The 20,803-nt window shown below is 32.4% G+C and overlaps 1 long non-coding RNA gene across 1 annotated transcript; it reads left to right on the top strand.

Moving 5' to 3' along the window:
* The first annotated feature begins 4,983 nt into the window (after positions 1-4,983).
* On the top strand, positions 4,984-6,163 carry LOC107916942 (uncharacterized). Its single transcript, XR_001689646.2, has 2 exons — positions 4,984-5,630; positions 5,948-6,163. It is a non-coding gene; the product is annotated as an uncharacterized lncRNA (long non-coding RNA).
* The last annotated feature ends 14,640 nt before the right edge of the window (positions 6,164-20,803 follow it).

The following is a 20,803-nucleotide window of genomic DNA, read 5'->3' as shown; positions in this document are numbered from 1 at the left end:
GTGGAGGCCCAGAGTAATTGATTGCTAGTCGTCCTAATATGTCTCATTCTAAGACGTCACATCACGTCACTATTATTGTCAAAGATTAAGTACTGAGGTGTTATATAAGATTCTTAGAAAGCTTCTAAAAATTCATAATTATTTTTTGAACATACAAAAAAAACCTAAATTTTTTTTTTGAATTATAAGAATTTAATCTTTTAGGTTTTAGGGTTAATTCCGCAAGCTAACTATATGAAGTAATTATAGAGTTTGACCTTATAATCTATATTGCTTCTGTAATATTTCTTTGATGGTATTTGGTTTAAGAGATTAATAAATAATCATTGATTGTTTTTTGTCTAATAAATAATCATTGATTGTTTTTTGTCGTATCATCGGTTTCAACGGAGAATCAACAGTTGGGGTAAGATTTGAAGTACAAAAAAGAATACACAGTTAAATGTGCCTGACTCAGGAAACCAAATAAGAATAGACGTAATGATTAACTTGTTGAGTCTAATTAGGATAATAGTTGAGCACACCTTACTTTGTAAGAAATTACATACAATGATCTTTTTATTTATCTATTCAAAGCAATGGAAAAGATGTACATTGTGGCTAGTGATGAATAGTAATTTGGTGCTCTTACAGTACTGCTTATTTTAAATAAAACAAAGTTGATGCAAAAATGGAAGAGTTAGGGAAGGTAACGGTTCATCTTTGCGCAGTTGGGAGGCATTTTAGCTACCAGGAATTCAGTATATGAATGGCAAATGGTGTTCGAAAATGTTAAAACATACTTGAAGAGAGGCAAAGGCCTATGTATCGAGGATGTGTTAGCCTTAAGTTATGTTTCCCACCCTATTTGAGGCCATGTTTCCTTTATTTTAAATATTTTTCCTGAAGATTATGAGATACCTGTAGAAAGATTGATTCAATTGTGGGTTGTAGAAGGCCTTATTTCATCAGCAGAGGGATGAAGGAAATGGAGGGGAAATGATGGAGGATGTTGCAGTAGGTTGCTTAGTTGAGCTTGTGGAAAGGTGGATGGTTCAAGTTGGAGAAAGAGGGCCAACCTTAAAGATCAAAACTTACCGCATGCATGATCTCATGAGAGGTCTTTGTTTGTCAGTAGCAAAGAAAGAAAATTTTTTCTGCATCATAGATGATCTCCATCCATTGGTCGCGCAGTTCGCAGAATTGTTGCACATCAATCCATTCTTTTTCAAAGCATTAGAAGTTCCCGTCTGAGATCAATATTGTTATTTGATAACCCCTTCACTAAAGATGCAGTAGTTAAAGCATTTCTAAACTCAAAGATGATAAAATACATGAAGAACATGAGGATAATGACGATTGCAGTTTACTTATGGTGGTCTTGGGTGTTTTTCTACTTTGGAAAAGGAAGGGATGTTGGACATACTTGTTCAACAATTTTAAATTGCTTAGAGTCTTGGAATGTGAAGCTTGTGAAAATGTTGCAGGATGAAAGTTGCCCAATGCTATAGGTAATCTCATCCACAAGAGATTCTTGAATCTAAGAGCTTTTGATTTCATTATTCCAAAGATTCCATCATCTCTAGGCAATTTAAGGTTTTTGCAAACCTTGGATTTAAAATATCAAGCTTATTCTGGTTTTTGTTGTGTACCTGATGTGATATGGAAATTGGAACAGCTGGGACATCTATATCTCCTAGAGAAGATGAGCGATGAGACCAAGTTGAAGTTGCAGACATTGAAAACTTAGAAAGTTCAACACATACAACTGCTTTCTTGCAGATCTTTCCAAGTTCACAAAACTTAGAAAGTTGGAGATATTTGGGTCCTTAGATATTGAAGATTGTAAGGAGGGTTTAGACAAGAATCTGCCCATCATCACAAGCAAATATCTTCAATCCTTGTCTATTGATGGAGGAGGAATAGATCCTAAACTATTAGCACACCTCCTTTCAAGCTGCATTTATTTGTGTGAGTTGATTTTAGATGGGAAGATGGATGTTACCAGAGTATCACCGTTTCCCTTCAAGTACAGCTTACATATGTTTGAGAAGGTTCAAGCTTGGGGTAGAGATCCCGTGCTAATACTAGAGAAGCTGCCTAACTTAAGGACTCTCTAACCCTTAAGAGCTTGTGAATTTGGAAGAGTGGAAGGTAGAAGAAGGAGCTATGCCTGCTCTACTTCACTTGAAAATTGAATATTGTGAAACTTGAATATTGATACTTCTCATTACAGGCGACCGTGGGCGCCTCTGCAGGGGAAGATTTCCACCTAATAGCTTCTATACGTGTGTGTGAATATAATAAATATGTGTTTTTGTTGTATTTTTTTTTATGGTAATTAAAAGACCTCCATTGTATTTATCATTTCTGGGTTTTTTTTTGTGTGTGTGTTTGTTTTTTGGGTTTTTCAATAAATGCATTTTATGTGATTGTTTTGATATCTTCATATATTAGTTAATATAAAAAAGAATGCTTTTATTTTTCTTATGAAATGGGTCTTGTTTGTTTGGTGAGAAAAATGGAGGGGTAATGAGAAATATGGGGGAATGTGGAGGACAAAGGTTTAACAGTTTAGGGAACATCAAAATGGTTGATGTAACTTGTTTTTGTTATGTTTCATGTGCAGTTATGTCGGAATGGGGTGTAAGAGACACAGAACAAAGAATGGATTGAAATGAAGATGACTTGATTTTTTGGTGCTTGGATTATTTTTAAACAAAATAACTTAATGTGAAAATGGTTGCATTCTTGTTGAATGATTTTTTATACCATATTTATAATTATTTATAATTTTTAAATAAAAAAATAAATAGGTTTCATCACATTTAAATTTATATCTTTTTCTTCCTGTTAGATGATAATTGAAAGAATTAAAATAAATATGGAAATTACCTCAACTGGTTTTTAATATTTTATTTCATTCATTTTTTTTAAAAATAAAATTGAATTGAGTAGCAAACTTCATTTATATTTTAAATATATATATATATTTAGTTCATACCATAATGACTTTTCAAAGTCAGCAATGATCATCCATATAACTATGGTGAAATGGACACAAAACACATAATTATTTAATCTTACTTTACTACTTTGGACACAAAACATATATGGAGAATAAGAAATTTGTCCCACAATTTTCACCTTTATCTCAGTCTAATCCAGAAAAAGAAAAGTAAATTTAATCTCTTCTCTTGTGTTTAGTTCTGTACAGCTAGTTGAGTTGTCCAGCCTGACTTGATCTGAACTTAAAAGAAAAAGTTTTGTATTTCGGGTCAATCTAGTCTAAATTAAAATTTAATTGTCATAACCATTTTTTTGAAAAACGGGAATCGACTTGGATTTTGGAAATGAAAACGAAAAAACGGGAGTCATCACCAATCCTTTTTGATGAGGTGCGATCGGGTCACCTTAAATTAATCATTTTAATAAAAGTTAAGATTTACTAAAACGATAATTTTTTTTTGGTCTACGAAAATCAGATAATGAGTTCGGGAGTCGGTTACGTACGAGGAATGATTAGCACCCTCGTGACGCCCAAAAATTGGTACCTAGTTGATTAATTAGTGTCTTAGTGTCGAAACTTTAAAAACTTGAAAGACTCTAAAAATATGATCCCTATTTTGTAGAAACGCTTGAATGTTAAAGACCTTCTCGTCTCGAAATAATAGAATGTCACATCTAGTAAGTCAGGACGCAACATCTTGAAATCCCAAGCGCAAGCTTGTCTTTGATTTTATTGAAATTTCGTGTATATAAAAAGAAAATCGAAAGGATATTTGGCTATTTGGAATCAACGAAAAAATCGAAACCCCGTAAGTTAGGGCACGATTCTTCGACGTTCTAAAACGCGAAACATTGCCTTATTTTAAATTTTTTATTAAATAATAGCGAATCCAATATTTAAACAAAGGATGTTTATTTTGTTTGAAATAAAATAAAGCGATCTAAGTTGGAGGAATGTATTGGGGCTTAATTCACAATGCGATGCCATGGAATAAAAATGTAATAATGGGCATGGAATAATAATACATGAATAAAAATATTACAAGTGAATGATAATAATATGAACATGAACAAACAAATTAAAGAACACGCAATGACAATAATCTCACAACATACATCATTTAAAAGAACAACACTAAAATCAAAAGAATGAAATAATATAAAACAATTTGAAATAAATAATGAAACAATTTTGACTAAGTAATATATAAAAATGAGTTCAAAATAGATATTATAAAAATATAATTTTAAGTAAATAGTATAAAATAATTTAAAATCATTAACATACAAAACAATTTAAAGTAAAATAAAGCGATTTAAAATAACATATAAAAGGTCTAAAATAAATAATATAGAAAAAATATTAAAGTAAATAATATACATAAAATAAAAATATTTTAATATAAATAATATATATGAAAATAAATAATTTATAAAGAGTTTAAGGTACACAAATAAATAAATAAGGGAAATAATTTGTAAAAGATTGAAAATAAATAAACAAATGGAAATAGAAACGAAATCATGGATGAAATTTAAAATCAACCACGTGAATAAATAATAATAATCATAATAGAAGTAAAATATAGAAATATATAAAATAATGTAAACAAAGGAACTTAAATTATTAAAGAAGGGTTGAAAAAAAAAGTAAACAAATATATTGTAAAGTAAAAAAAAAAGCAAACACATAATAAGAAACAGTATTGAAAAATAAGAAATTGAAGTGAAAACTAAAAAAGATTTGATAAAAAAATCTAAAGTGTAAGTATAGGTAAATCAATAAATATGAAAATAGAATAAAGTACAGAGGGTTGAACTTAAAAAATAAAATAGTTTTGAAATCGTATCTAGAGATATAGATAAATGATAAACGAAAATACATATATATTAGATAAATATGTATCTATATATAAAAATAATAGCAATAATATCGCAATTAGTTAAATGCGAAAAATAACAGAAAAATAGTGATAATAATATCAAATTAACTCATTTAATAAATAAATAAAGAGAATAACAAGGAAAGGACTAAGCTGAAATCAAAACAGAATTAAAGGTAAATGTTAAAACAGCATAAGGATCCTAATTGAATGCGCACGCAAAAGAAGGGGACTGATTGGATAATAAACCCAAGCCCTCAAAACGCGACACTTTGATGCAGATCCAGATGAGTCAAGGGCAAAATACATGGGGCAAAATCAAGAAAAATAAAAGAAATGAATAGGATTGAATTAAAGGAAGGCGAAATATCGGAGGGACTAGATCTGAAAATAACCCATTAGGGCGAAACACACTGGTCTTGGCCTATGCGGCACCGTTTCATGTTCTCTACAAAAACAAAATTAAGAAACCCTAAACTAAACACTCAATCACTTAAAAAGAAATCAAAACAAAACAAAACTTCCTTCCCTTCTCATTCGGCTGAACCAAAAAAAAAGGGCTCCTCATTCAATCGTCCCTTTTGCTTCTCTCCTTGGCCGATCATAGGTTTCATCGGTGTCCCATGCGCCTCCACCTATCGTGGCTCATGGCTCGGGAACAAAGGAGACGAGAGGCGTCCCTTGGTCCAAATCCATGCCGTTGAAAGGGTCTCCGATGGCCGAAACCGCGGGTAGGTTCCCTTCCCCGACCTCAAAAAGGTAACCTTTTTTTTGTGTGTGTTTTCTTTTAATATCTATATGTATGTACTATATTCGGAAATGAACTTGCAAAGGAAATAACAAAAAACAGAATGAAGGAACACCTTGATTTCCCCCTTTTCGATTGCTCTTTTTGTGTTTTATACAATGGTTTTTTTATTTCCAAAATCCCCCCTTTCAAAATACAAACCGTTCTCCCCCCCCTTTTTACATTGAAAATGAATGGCTCTTTATAGCCGATTATGTAAAGTCCTATTGCTGTTTTGTTACTGTTTGCTGCGTTTCTGCTTCTGTTGCTGCTTCCTTCATGTTTGTAGGTCTTCAAGGAGGTGATGAGAGCAGGTGGAGGAGAGGCGGTGCAAGTGGAGGCACCTAGGGTTTGCTGCTTCCTTGTTTTTTTTTCTGCTGGTGGTTTGGGCTAGGGTAGGCTGGGTATTAATGGGCCCGGGTAAATTTGGGTACTTACCTTAATAATTTAAAATGTTTTTTTCTTAAAGTAAACAAGATCCATTAATTAAAAGTCACTTACACAAGAGACTTTGGTGAGAGGTTTACCCCCTGCACCCAATCCAAAGTTCCTCATCCCCATGATGCATCAAAGAATCAGAATCAATAATTATCAAAGTGCGAACATTTGTGGGGAGAATATTTCATTCAGTGTGGTTTGCATGTAATAAGGTTACCTTAGCAAGTGCTTGAGATACCTTATTAGCATCCCGGCAAGTCCCTTGGAAGGATAGCAATCCAACAGATGATCACAATATAAAACAATCGTGAAGAATCATATCTAAGTGTCCAGAGTATGAGGAGACAATAGTGTTTCAACAACCAATAAGTAATCCGATTTCACAATAACCCAGTCCAACTGAAGAGAATTAAGCTAAGAAAAGGATTCTCTAATGTCGATTGCTTTAGCTAATAAACGATGAAACATCCTCTCTCTCTAACCGATATGGCATTGGACTATATGCCCGCTGGAATCTCAAATAACGATTGCATACCCAATCCCGTGCTGCATCAAAATTACATTTGACCTACCCTACAGGAGGAGTCGACCAAGTCGTAACAGTACCACTGGCCGCCCGCCCCAATGTACGTGCATTGGGACTAGAATGGACACTAATACGACAATCAAATCAAAATAACTACGTGCGGTATTTGCAAATGTGACAAGTCTGTTGTAATATAATTTGTACAACGGGATACAAGAGTACTCTAAGGGTTAAACCCACATGAGTCAGTAATTGTGTTAATTCTAGCTAATAATGCGCAATTAAAGAGTCTAAACAACTACTCACTAGGTAGAATAGTACAGCAGGTCATGAAATTGAGAGTATTTAAACTAATTTACTAGCTAATTATCAAATGCACTAAATCGTAAAAGCATGCAAATCTAAGAAACTATTCAAACAATTATAAATGGTGGTTGGTTAACTTCAATATGAATAATTAATCATTGAATTAGAAAACTAAAATGCTTAAACTCCTAAAGTGGCTCAATTTTATTAAATTAGAAAAATTAGTCTGGTTTATCTCTCAATCTCACCCAACTAACCCAGAACTAATGAATCAGTGCCCAATAAGATTACCTCTTGGTCTCAGTTATCTTGATTTACCCTTAGGAGCGTCAATATTAAATTTTGAAGTTCATTCAATTTAGCCTAATTTATTGTAATTTAGTCCCTAACCCAAAAATTAGTTTACCCACATTTTCATCAACCAACCTCCTAGGGTTTAATTACCCATTAACATATCTAAGCTAACTAACATTAAAAAAAAACTCATGAAAACCATTAATATAAAATTTGAACAAAAAGATGAAAGTTTTGGTTTTTACTTTGAAAAGTTAAAAGAAAAGCGACTAACAACAAAATAAATGAACAAGAATAATAAAGATGAGATTTTTGATAGATGAAATGAAAACCAATTGAAATAACATTAAACTAGAGATGAAAATGTCATTACAAGCAATTTAGAGGTCCTAAACATGTAAATAAACCTAAGCTACAATGTTAACTAGTTTAACTAACATTAAGAATGTAAATGAAAACAAAGAAGCAAGCAAAAATTTAAAGCTACAATTATGGAGAAAAAGAACTAAAACCCTAGAAAATGAAAGAAAACTAAGAAGATAACTAAAAATTGTGCCTAATGCCTCTTTTCTCTCTTCAGCCAAATTTTGGCTCTTTTTAGCATCTATTCTGACCCCTTTTTCTTGACCAAAATGTCTCTCAACTTTTTTTTTATTGGTGCTTTGGTTGGACAAGGGTACCCCTGATGTCAATTTTTTATCTCCTCACAATAGTGATATTACAATACCCATAGTCTGGATATCGTGTATCATTGACAATTTCAAGAAAGGGAGTTCCCTTGGAGGTTGGGTATCGCGATACCCAATGAGGATATTGCGATACCATTGTAGATGGTCTTCATTCTTCTATTCATTTCAAGGTTGTTCTTCATTCTTCTATTCATTTCAAGGCTGTTGAGGGTATCACGATGCCCAATCTTCAATATCGCAATACAGTCCTTCTTGGTCATGTTCTTGTTCAATTTCGGGCCACCACTGAGTTCCTACAACACGCAATCAATCATTAGGCACCAAATGGCACATTTGGCCAATTTGGGTCTCAAAATGAGCACAATATGCCGTAAACACTTATTAAAACAAAAGAACTAAAATAAAGCAAAAACCACGAAAAAGACATTAAAATTACTTGAGAATAAGCTTTTAAGTGTAATGAAGAGATTAATTTGACATCTGGTTGGCTTCTTCTTCTTCTTCTTTTTTTTGCAATCTTGAAAATAATAGTTAATTTTCAATTTTAGTCCTATGTTAAAATTTGAGATTTGATCTTTATACTTGAAATTTTTTAAAAAAAATTAGTACTTTAACTTTTATAATGTCATTAGTTAGTTTAAATACTTTATTCTAATTAAAATGCTACGTAAATTTAAAGAATTGTTAAGATCATTATTTTTTTTGTTAAATTCAAGTCCATTATAATGTCATTTTTTATGACATGATTATCGAGTAAGTACCTTTTTTTTTAATTTTAGAATTACATACTAACAAATTTAATAGAAAAATTTTAACGTTTTTAACAATTGGACTTAAATTTTTAAATTCAAAAAATAGAGAGATTAAATTCTTAAAAATAAAAAATCGAAAATTAAATTCTAAATATATAAATAATACAAAAACTTAGAGCATATTGTAACCTGATAATTTAACTAATAGTCTAATATAATTAACTCAACGCAAAACGTAAGTAGAAAATCATGTTAGCTTAATTTAATCACGAAATAATTTAAACCCATTTAATAGAAATGGATTAATTCAATCAACCTTCCCCAAATTATTGTAATGGGTTAATTCAATTAAATATTTCCCAACTATCATAAATTTAAAAATATTTTTAATTATTTCTTCAAAGTTTTAGTACCATGTCAATCATGTCCCTTTATCAACACATCTATCAATTTAAGCTACGTGAGTTAAAGTATTACGTATAATATATTTAAAAAATTGCGAATATATGTGTCTTATTTAGATTTGGTTTGTTAAAATAAAAATTATGTTAATAAAATTTATAAGGGTTATTTTGTTAACACAGATAAGTTCAAGCAATTCATGCAATAAGTATACATTTGTTTACAATTTGATCTATTATATTGAACATATCCACATTATATTAAAATTATCATTTGGCTACCGGTTGAGTTTTAATTCGATTAACATGAGTATAGTTGTCAATGTAGGAGGACGTGGGTTCAAGTGCGTTGAAGCGCATTATCCTCCTATATATGGATTAGAAAAAAGGGTTATGGATAGTTCTAGGCATTGTGTAAAAAATAGCAGATATGATAATGAGATTATTAAAAAAAAAATCATTTGGCTCAATCTAATGGCTATACTAATGGAAGGACATGGTTAATATAACATTGATACTTTGAGAACTCAATTGCAATATTTTGAAGCTTGGAGATTAATTTAAAATTTGGATTGGAGGACATTTAGTGCAATCAATTTTATTATAATCAAGATTGTTAAAATCAAACTCAACCGAAGGGACCTCTTGAATCGAAAACTGATGGTTTAATCGGTCCAATCACTATAGTTAGAACTATGTTGAACAGATAAAAAATGAAAATAAATTCATTTTGATTTTTGATTTTTTTAATTTTATTTTTTATGAATTTTGAATATTTATGAATTTATTCTTTTTAAATTTTAAAGTGATTGATCTGATCCAATTCTTACAATGTTTATTTATAATTTAAAAAAAAATCCATTATTTCACTGTCAATAAAAGAAAGGTGGGCCTAAGTGTTACAAAGTACATTGTCATGGACTAGAAATTAAAAACCCAACACCTATTTAAAATGTCTTTTCTTTGAGAAGAGTGAGGGTAGTGATTAAAATCCATTGCATCTTCCTAGTGAGAATTGCAGTTAATTTGGACAAGTCTTTGTCATCAACAAGCGACACATTTTTTGACAGTGAGATCAACTTGGTCTCAGACACAACTGCTATCTCTCTCAATCCATCCTTTTCAAAACCTTGTCCAATTTGAAGCCACCATTAATGCAATTGGGAAAGAAATTTATGATAACAATTTCTACGACAATAAATATCCAGTTCAGTCCAGGCTTTTTTTTAGAGACATCTTCACCACGTCCAGATCTTGTTTTATAATTCTTGCTCGTAATTTTTTTCTCAAATATTTCATTTTCATTTTATATTCAAATATTTTTTAGTTACGATTAAAACTCTGATATTAACAATTAAAGATCTCAAATTTAAATTTTATTATTGTCGTTCTTTCTTTAAATTGTGACGAATATATTATCTAATTTACTATTACTCATTGACTACTTTTTTTTTTTGGTTCAATTTTTAATGCCCATATATCAAGTTGGAGGACTATGTAAGTTGACCACATTTATGCATGGAGAGGTAGATGGGAAGATATCAATTGAAACCTTTGAATAAAAGGACACTGAAAGCTTTGAAATTTTCAAAACAAAAGAGTTAATAGCACAATACATCCTTCAAGCTATGGCTTATATTTTAAATTAGTCTCAAATTCAAAATATTAATATTATATTAATCAAGTCCTTTTGTCAATATAATGGTCAATTAATTCGAGGTAAAATGTATGTTCGGATCTGATCAGGAGTGCAATTAATACAACTCTTTGTATATGTATTGTATTGATAATTTGTATCTGGCATATCAGAACAAATAAATTATCATTACAATTGGAAGGCTATTTTTTTTCTAAACACTTCATATTTAACTTGCCCACGCATTTTTAAAAATTTCACATCCTATCTAAGTTAGCGTTTAACGTCCAAACTAATGGTTAAATCGACAAAATAGCTTGATTGATACAATACTAATTGTTAAAAATCTAAATTAAATGTTTTAAAATTTGGGGACCAATATGAAATCAATATCATAGTTTAGGGATTCCTAATAAAATTAACCCGAAAAAAGGGTCTTAGATGCTTCAAGAAAGGAGGAGGCCCCGCGGGCTAACATCACTAATTAGAGGTGCATGTACAGAGTGTTTAACCACCAAATCATCCAAATGCAACTGTGGGGAACCCTGTCGCCCACAAAACAACACCTTTTTTCAAAATGATTTAACCCCAAACAATGGGGATTTTGTCATGGATTTTTTTTAAAAAAAAATTATCAATATTTTCACAAATCTCTAATTTCGTGGAAATTATCATAAAATTTTCACACAGCCTTGTTTAGTTAAAAAAATTCGATAAATTTATTATAATTATAAGGCAGTTGTCTTGTTGTGTGTTGTTTGGAAGGAAAAAAAAAACCCCTTAATGTTGTCTTTTTAAGGCGACCAACAGACCAAATTCATGCACTTAAACTGCTACAATGGTCTGGTCCCATAACAAAACAAAAAAAAGTTGAGCTTTAGGGATACAAAAGTATTGCAGTGTCTGATTGAAAAGATTTAACAGTTTCATGAAATTAAAGTTTGCCATATTCATGCATTTAGTCTTATAATATCTCTCTCTCGATCCTCATCCAAAAAAACAATAAAAGGTGTCAAAAATTGTTGGAAAGAAGAGAGTTTTTTGGGGTTTGAAAAAACTTTCTGAAAATCCCATGCACATGTTATGTCGGCTGTTATTGAAGTTATAATATTTTTGTAGGGGTCTATGGAACCTACAGTTAAAATTGATGAGGCTTGATGGTTCCAATTTTATGGTTATTACTTATTTTATTTAAATAAAATAATAACAAGGATTCAAATGTTGACTATATATTGTTTTCTTCTTGAAAGGGACATGATTAGGGTATAGTCATGGTGAAGTTCAAACTATAAACAGTTCTATGTTTGATTCAATTTTGATTTTTTTTAAATTTTGGTTTTAAAGTTGGAGTTTTATTTGAGATAAATTCAAATTAATTAAATTTGTTTATTATAAAAAAATTAAATTATGGTATATTTACATAAAAATAAACATACGAGGTTTTAGTTGAAATGATAAAGTTATAATGTTGAAGACAATGGTGTTTTAAGTTAAAATCTCGTTGTATATATTTTTTTAGATTTCACACAAAATATAAAATGATAGAAGTACGATCATAGTAATGTTTATTAGTTTTCTAAAAGAATGAGTTTTTGATAATTTCTTAATTGAGTTGGAACTCGATTGATGAGCAATACTAACTCAGTTTACCTGTTAAATAATAGTATAGATGAGTTTTTTTTCTAGATTTTACATAAAATATAAAATGATATAAATATCCTTATAATAATATTTGTTATTTTATAAAAAAAATGCGCTTATGGTAATTCTTTAATTGAGTTGGGATCCAATTAATGAGAAACATCAACACAATCAACCCTTTAAATAATAGTATAAAACTTCAAATTCAATTATTTATAATCAAGTTCAAGTTCAAGTGTAATACCTCTACTCGTATTCATTGCCGGAATAGGATACGAGGCATTACCGGAGTTTACGAATTAAATTTTTTTTTATATTCAATATAGCCCCTTTATAAATATCTAACATTCCCTGCAATATTAAATCGAGACCAATCCACATCAACCAAATCAATTCAACATATTTTCAAGATAAATTCATGCATATTTATAAGATAACGTCATCACATATCTAAAACCAGGTTTGTTAACCATACTAATGGCTAACTTTACATTCATTTCACGTTAACATTTACTTTGTTAGCTTATACATGCCATTGATTTCTAAAATAAAGTTTCTTTATATACTGAAATCCTGAGGTTAACAGTGTGATGTGTCTCCGACCAAATCCGACCTCCGAGCTCTTAACACTACAAAACAGGGAAAAAGGAAACGGGATAAGCACTTCGTGCTTAGTAAGCTCATGTAATAAGAATTATACTTACCTAATATTTTCAATACAATACAATAAACATCCATATATCCATTCAATGCATTATTACCCTAATATGCACAAACTCAACATTCAAGTTAGTACAATAATTTCCATGTACCAATAATATATACCATGATTGATGTACTCATCAATACCATGATTTTCATTCCCTTATTATTTTCCATATTTATCCCGTTGAATTTATCGGAATTTCGATGGATTTTCAGAGGTACACTTTTAGTGTACAATTCCGGGTCCGTCAATTCATATTCATGTGCGCACATTTCCATTTCAGAGAGCACACTCCCGCGAACCTCAACCTTGCAGCGGGATTACCAGTCCAGGCTAAATTTAGACCCTAATTCGGATTACCCGTCCGGGCTAAATCCATTTTACACATATTCTTCGGGAGGGCTATATCAGGATAGGATCACCCGTCCGGGCTAGATCCTTTTTACCGTCAATTCTTTTTCAGAGATCCATCGAATTTTCCTTTCATTCAATCAGAATTTCTTCCCATTTTATCAAATATATCAATGTTTCATTAATTTTCATACAATGAACACTCAAATCATATTCACATCAATAACATACAATCTCAAGCATTTAAGAATATAATTCAAGTTACACGAACTTACCTTGATACTTGTTTGTAAACAATAAAAATCTACTAATCCCGAACTTTTTCCTTTTCTCGATCTAGCTTCGTATTTGAATCTTCCGGATCTAAATAAATAAATTTAATTATCAATTTAATACATTTCATGTTCATATGCAACATTCTCTATAATTCAACTATTATTTATAGTTCATTCAAAGCTGTCTACTTGAGTCATAGTCACTAAATTATTTATAACTTGAGTTACGGAACTCCAAATTAAGATCTGTTAATTTTTCCTGAAACTAGACTCATATATATTTTCACCATAAAATTTTAAGAATTTTTGGTTTATCCAATAAGTACAGTTTATTCTTTAAAGTCACCACTGTTCTGCTGTCGATAGTTCTGACCCTTCTTCACTAAAAATTAATTATCTCTTCATACAGAATTCAAATAATGTTCTCGTTTGTTTCTCTTAAAAATAGACTCATTAAGGATTCTAGAAATATAAATTTAAGCCCATAATTGTTTTTCTTCAATTTTTTATGATTTTTCAAAGTCAGAACAGGGGAACCCGAATTCATTCTGACCTTGTCTCACAAAATTCATTATATCTCAAAATTTACAAATCCATTGCTTACACTATTTCTTCTATGAGAAACTACACTCAATAAGCTTTGATTTCATATTTTTTCATCTTCTAATTCGATTTCTACAATTTATGGTGATTTTTCAAAGTTAGTCTACTGCTGCTGTCCAAACTGTTTTTGTGCAAGCTGTTTATTACCATTTTTCCCCTAAGCTTTTAATAAATGATAATTTCGTCCGTACTCAATTAGCCTCTCAATTGAGCTGATTTTTCTCAATCAACATTTTATTCTATCACCTTAAACTAGTTTACAACCTTTAGAAATCAGAATTTCAGCAATAGTCTTTAATTCCAAGCATTTTCACAATTAGGTCCTAAAAATTAATTTCTATTGAAATTACCTAATAAAATCATCTCATAAACAAATTAAAGCTTTAATTTCATTCTATTTCATCATAAACTTACAGCACTCAACCATGGTGACTTTCAATTTCATCCATGAAATCAAAAACTAATGAATTTAATAGTAGGACCTAGTTGTAAAAGTCTTAGAAACACAAAACTTACAAGAAAAAGGCAAGGATTAACTCACTTGGTGCAAAAATTATGAAATACCAGCTTAGATAACCCTCCTATGGCGTTTTTAGCTGCTGGAATTGAAGAGAAATGAAAAGAAATCTAGATATTTCCTATTTAGTCCTAGTTTTATTTAGTTAATTTTGCAATATTCCAATTTTACCCTTAATTTATCAATTTTTCTGCTGATTTAATACCCTTGCCATCCAGCCCAAATAACTTTTGGGTCTAATTGCCTTTTAAATCCTTTCTCATTAGAATTTTAAGCTATTTAATCATTCTAACAACTTTTACACCTATTACAATTTAGTCCTTTTCATTTAATTGACTACCCAAACATTAAAATTTCCTAACGAAATTTTAATACCACATTAATAATATTTCATAAATATTTATAAAATTATTTTTGACTCGGTTTTACGAGATAGAGGTCTCGATACCTTGTTTTTACCCAATTTCTTCAATAATTTCTTTTTCTATCTAATCACTAAATCGGTAAATTTTTTCTATCAATATTTTCATACGATTTTCCTATCATATTAATTTTCATGCAAAAATATTGAAATAAATTTCTCTTTAAATCGAATTTGTGGTTACGAAACCACTGTTCCGATAATTTTGAATTTAGGCCATTACAACTCTCCCCCCTTTAAGGATTTTCGTCCTCGAAAATCTTATCAGTAAAGAGATTTGGGTATTGTTTCGTCATTGCCTCCTCCGGTTCCCATGTCGCTTCCTCAATCCCGTGCTTTTGCCACAATACTTTCACCAAATTTATCTTTTTATTTCTAAGCTCTTTGGTCTCTCGTGCCAATATCTTGACCGGTTCTTCACTGTAAGTCATATCCGGTTGAATCTCCACTTCTGTCGGAGAAATAACATGTGAAGGATCTGATCGATATTGTCGTAACATAGATACATGAAAAACATTATGGATTCTATCAAGTTCCGGTGATAATGCCAATCGATAAGCGACTGGTCCAATTCTTTCTATGATTTCATATGGCCCGATAAATCTTGGACTCAATTTACCCTTTCGACCAAATCGGAGGACTTTCTTCCAAGGAGACACTTTCAGGAATACCTTGTCACCGACTTGAAATTCAATCTCTTTTCGTTTAAGGTCGGCATATGATTTTTGACGATCGGAAGCTGCTTTTAGACTATCTCGAATAACCTTTACTTTTTCTTCTGTTTCCCGGATCAAATCAATCCCATGTATCTTCCTTTCACTAAACTCTGTCCAATATAACAGTGTATTACATTTTCTACCATACAAAGCTTCATAAGGAGCCATTTTAATACTGGACTGATAACTGTTATTGTAAGCAAATTCAATCAAAGGTAGATACCTCTCCCAATTACCTTCAAACTCTAGTATACAGCATCGGAGCATATATTCCAATACTTGAATTACACACTCAGATTGACCATCTGTCTGAGGATGAAATGTAGTGCTGAAATACAACTGAGTACCCAAGGCTTATTGCAATTTGTCCCAGAAACGAGACGTAAATCGGGGATCTCTATCTGATATAATGGAGACAGGCACTCCATGTAGCCTGACAATCTCAGATATGTACAGTTCAGCTAGTTTATCTAAAGAATAATCCATACATACCGGAATAAAGTGAGCTGACTTTGTCAATCAGTCTACAATCACCCAAATAGCATCTTTTTTCCTCGGAGACAAAGGTAACCCCGATACAAAATTCATAGTGATTCTTTCTCATTTCCATTTCGGTATAGTAATTGGCTGAAGTAACCCCGAAGGTACCTGATGTTCAGCTTTAACTTGCTGACATATTAAACACCTTGATACAAACTCAGAGATATCACGTTTTATTCCCGACCACCAGTACATCTTTTTCAGATCATTATACATTTTATTACTCCCCGGATGTATAGACATAGTACTGCTATGAGCCCCGCGTAGAATCTTCTGTATGAGCTCTGAATTCTGAGGTACACATACCCTACCTCTGAATAATAAACAACATCAGAACCAATCTGAAATTCAGAATCATTACCTGACTCACACTGTGCCCGTTTAACTTGTAACTTCTCATCATTCTTCTGAGCTTTACATATTTACTGTAAAAATGTCAGTTTAGCTCTTAATTCTACTAGGATTGAACCATCATCAGTCAATGATAACCGGGTATTCATAGCTCATAAAGCAAACAGAGATTTCTGGCTCAAAGCATCAGCTACAACATTAGCCTTACCCGGATGGTAATCAATAATCAAATCATAGTCCTTTATCAGTTCAAGCCACCTGCGCTGTCTCAAATTCAAATCTTTCTGTGTCATCAAATATTTCAAGCTTTTATTATCAATATAAATATGACATTTCTCACCGTACAAGTAATGCCACCATATCTTCAGCGCAAATACAATAGCAGCTAATTCAAGATCATGTACTGGGTAATTTCTTTCATGTGGTTTAAGTTGTCTTGAAGTATAGGCTATTACTTTACCTTCTTGCATCAAAACACAACCTAAACCATTTAATGAGGCATCACTGTAAATAACAAATTCCTTACCCGGTTCAGGCTGCACTAATACAGGTGCTTTCGTTAATAGGTCTTTCAAACGGTTGAAACTTTGTTGACATTCATCAGTCCACTCGAACTTTACATCTTTCTGCAATAATCGAGTCATTGGAAAAGCTATCATAGAGAATCCCTGTACAAATCTCCGATAATAACTAGCTATACCCAAGAAACTTCTAACTTCAGATACATTCTTCGGTGGACTCCAATTGACAATAGCTGAGATTTTACTTGGATCTACCCTGATGCTTTCGGCAGATACAATATGTCCTAGAAAACCCACTTCTCGAAGCCAAAATTCACATTTACTGAATTTAGCATATAACTGCTTCTCTCGCAGAATTTGCAACACAATTCTCAAATGTTCTGCATGTTCTTCTTCATCCCGAGAATAAACCAAAATATCATCAATGAATACTACTACAAATCTGTCTAAGTACGGTCTAAATATCCGGTTCATCAAATCCATGAATACTGCAGGTGCATTAGTTAGCCCAAACGACATAACTAGAAACTCATAATGCCCGTACCTGGTTCTAAAGGCTGTTTTTGGCACATCTGACTCCTTTACCCGTAACTGATAATAACCTGATCGAAGATCAATCTTTGAAAACACAGTAGCACCTTTCAACTGATCAAATAAATCATCAATTCGGGGTAACGGGTACTTATTCTTTATGGTTACTTTATTAAGCTATCGGTAGTCGATACACAATCTCAAAAACCCATCTTTCTTTTTCACAAACAGAACCGGAACACCCCAAGGTGAATGACTCAGTCGGACAAAACCCCTGTCAACAAGTTCTTGCAACTGTGTCTTTAACTCCTTTAATTCTGTAGGAGCCATACGATATGGAGCTATGGAGACCGGAGTAGTTCCCGGAATCAAATCTATAGAAAATTCCACTTCTCTTTCTGGTGGCAATCCTGGTAATTCCTTTGGAAACACATCGGAAAATTCACATACCACTGGAACTGCCTGTATCTTTGACTCAGATACATTGGTGTCGAGTACATAAGCCAAGTAAGCATCATACCTTTTTTTGACATACCTTTGTGCTGTCATTACTGAAATCACATCAGATAACCCCTCTGTCTAATCAGATTTAACCCAGAGCAACTCACCATTCTGACATTTTAGCACAATATATTTTTGTCTACAATTTACTACCGCATCATGCTGGGTTAACCAATCCATGCCCAATATCACGTCAAATTCATCAAATGACAGTAACATCAAATCAGCCGGGAAACAATAACCTCTTACCATTAGTGGACAATTTTTACAAATTTTATCCACAAACACAGACTGACTTAGGGGGTTCGAGACTTTAACCACAAATTCAGTAGCTTCAACAGGTAAATTTTTAACAATTGCAAGTTTAACACATATATATGAATGCATAGAACCAGGATCAATTAATGCAGTAATATCAGTATCAAGTAAAAAAAATGTACCAGTAATAATATCAGGTGCTGAGGCATCTTCTTTGGCACGAATGGCATATGTCCTAGCAGGTGCTTGTGCTTCAGACCTGCCTGCAATATCTTTCGTAGCTTCTCGGCTACCACTGATATTACCAGATGGTCGAGGTGGTCTACCTCTCGAAACTGGATTACTCGGCTTCGATATCTGTTCAGCTTCATTTTCACCTCTTTCTGGACAATCTCTGAGGAAATGGTCAAAAGAACCACATTGGTAACAAGCCCCGCTCTTTAATCGATATTCACCAAAATGAGCTTTATTACAGTACTGACATCTCGGCTTAGGAGTGCCAACACTACCAACACTGGTCACTGATGGAGTAGAAGGTCTTGGATTAGTGCGTTGAGAACCTCGCTCTCTGCCCGAATACCCAATGGCTGAAGTAGAACGATCCTGATACTTCTTCAATTTCTTTGAAGCAGAAAACTGGGATTTTCCCATCGGTCTTTTACTAAAAATTCGAGCTTCCCTCTCAGTCTGTTTCTTTTCTTTGCTCAATTCTTCTGCTTTATAAGCTCTCTCTGCAAATGTAGCAAACTCTCGAATTTCAAGAATTCCGATCAGTAGTTTAATGTCTTCATTTAACCCTTATTCGAATCGTTTGCATATTTCAGCTTCTGACTGTACCCATTCTCGAGCATTTTACTCAATCGAACAAATTCTCTTTTATATTCAGATACTGATCTGTTACCCTGTTTCAACTTAAGAAATTCTTTTCTTTTCTGATCAAGAAACCTCGGGCTGATATATTTTTTCTAAACTCGGTCTGAAAGAATTCCCATGTAATTTCTTCTTTCGGAACAACTGAAGCTTTAGTATTCCACCAATGGTAAGCTGTGTCTTTTAGCAGTGAGACGACACATTTCAAACATTCTTCTGGTGTACAAGATAATTCTTCCAGAACCCGAGTAGTGTTTTCTAACCAGAATTTAGCTCGTTCAGAATCATCATCAACTGCTGCTCGAAATTCTTCGGCTCCATATTTTCGAATTTTATCTACTGGAGCTTTTCCTTTTCTGACAGATTCAGTACCTGCACCCTGTGGGATCTTGGGAACCGGTGAAGGAGTAGGATGGGGAGCTTGAACTTGCTGCACTACAGGGTTAGTTCTTAAATATTGATTAAACCATTCATTCATCATTTGAAAGAAGGCTGTTTTTGCCTCCTCCCCTCGACCCTCTGTCTCGGGCCTTCTACTGCTAGTTTCTTCTCTTTGTACTGAAGCCGGAGCATGACTCCCAGCTTCCTCAGATTGAGCTCGGTCGGATGACATTACTATAAGAAAAAAACATTTTAAATGGTCAGGAGATATCACACTATCAATAATAATTTAAATGGCATGTATAGCTAATCCCGTATTTGCTACATCGGTCCTAGAACCGGCTAAACCGTAGCTCTGATACCAATAAATGTAATACCCCTACCCATATTCATTGCCGAAATAAGGTACGAGACATTATCGAAATTTACGAATTAATTTTTTTTTATATTCAATATAGCCCCTTTATAAATATCTAACATTCCATGCAATATTAAATTGAGACCAATCCACATCAACCAAATCAATTCAACATATTTTCAAGATAAATTCATGCATATTTATAAGATAACGTCATCACATATTTAAAACCAGGTTTGTTAACCATACTAATGGCTAACTTTACATTCATTTCACGTTAACATTTACTTTGTTAGCTTATACATGCCATTGATTTCCAAAATAAAGTTTCTTTATATACTGAAATCCTGAGGTTGACAGTGTGATGTGTCTCCGACCAAATCCGACCTCTGAGCTCTTAACACTACAAAACAGGGAAAAAGGAAACGGGGTAAACACTTCGTGCTTAGTAAGCTCATGTAACAAGAATTATACTTACCTAATATTTTCAATACAATACAATAAACATCCATATATCCATTCAATGCATTATTACCCTAATATGCACAAACTCAACATTCAA

This window comes from Gossypium hirsutum, chromosome A01 (assembly GCF_007990345.1).
Source record: "Gossypium hirsutum isolate 1008001.06 chromosome A01, Gossypium_hirsutum_v2.1, whole genome shotgun sequence".
Taxonomy (NCBI): domain Eukaryota; kingdom Viridiplantae; phylum Streptophyta; class Magnoliopsida; order Malvales; family Malvaceae; genus Gossypium; species Gossypium hirsutum.
Note: the sequence above shows the minus strand (reverse complement) of the source record. Positions and strands in the feature narration are given on the sequence as shown.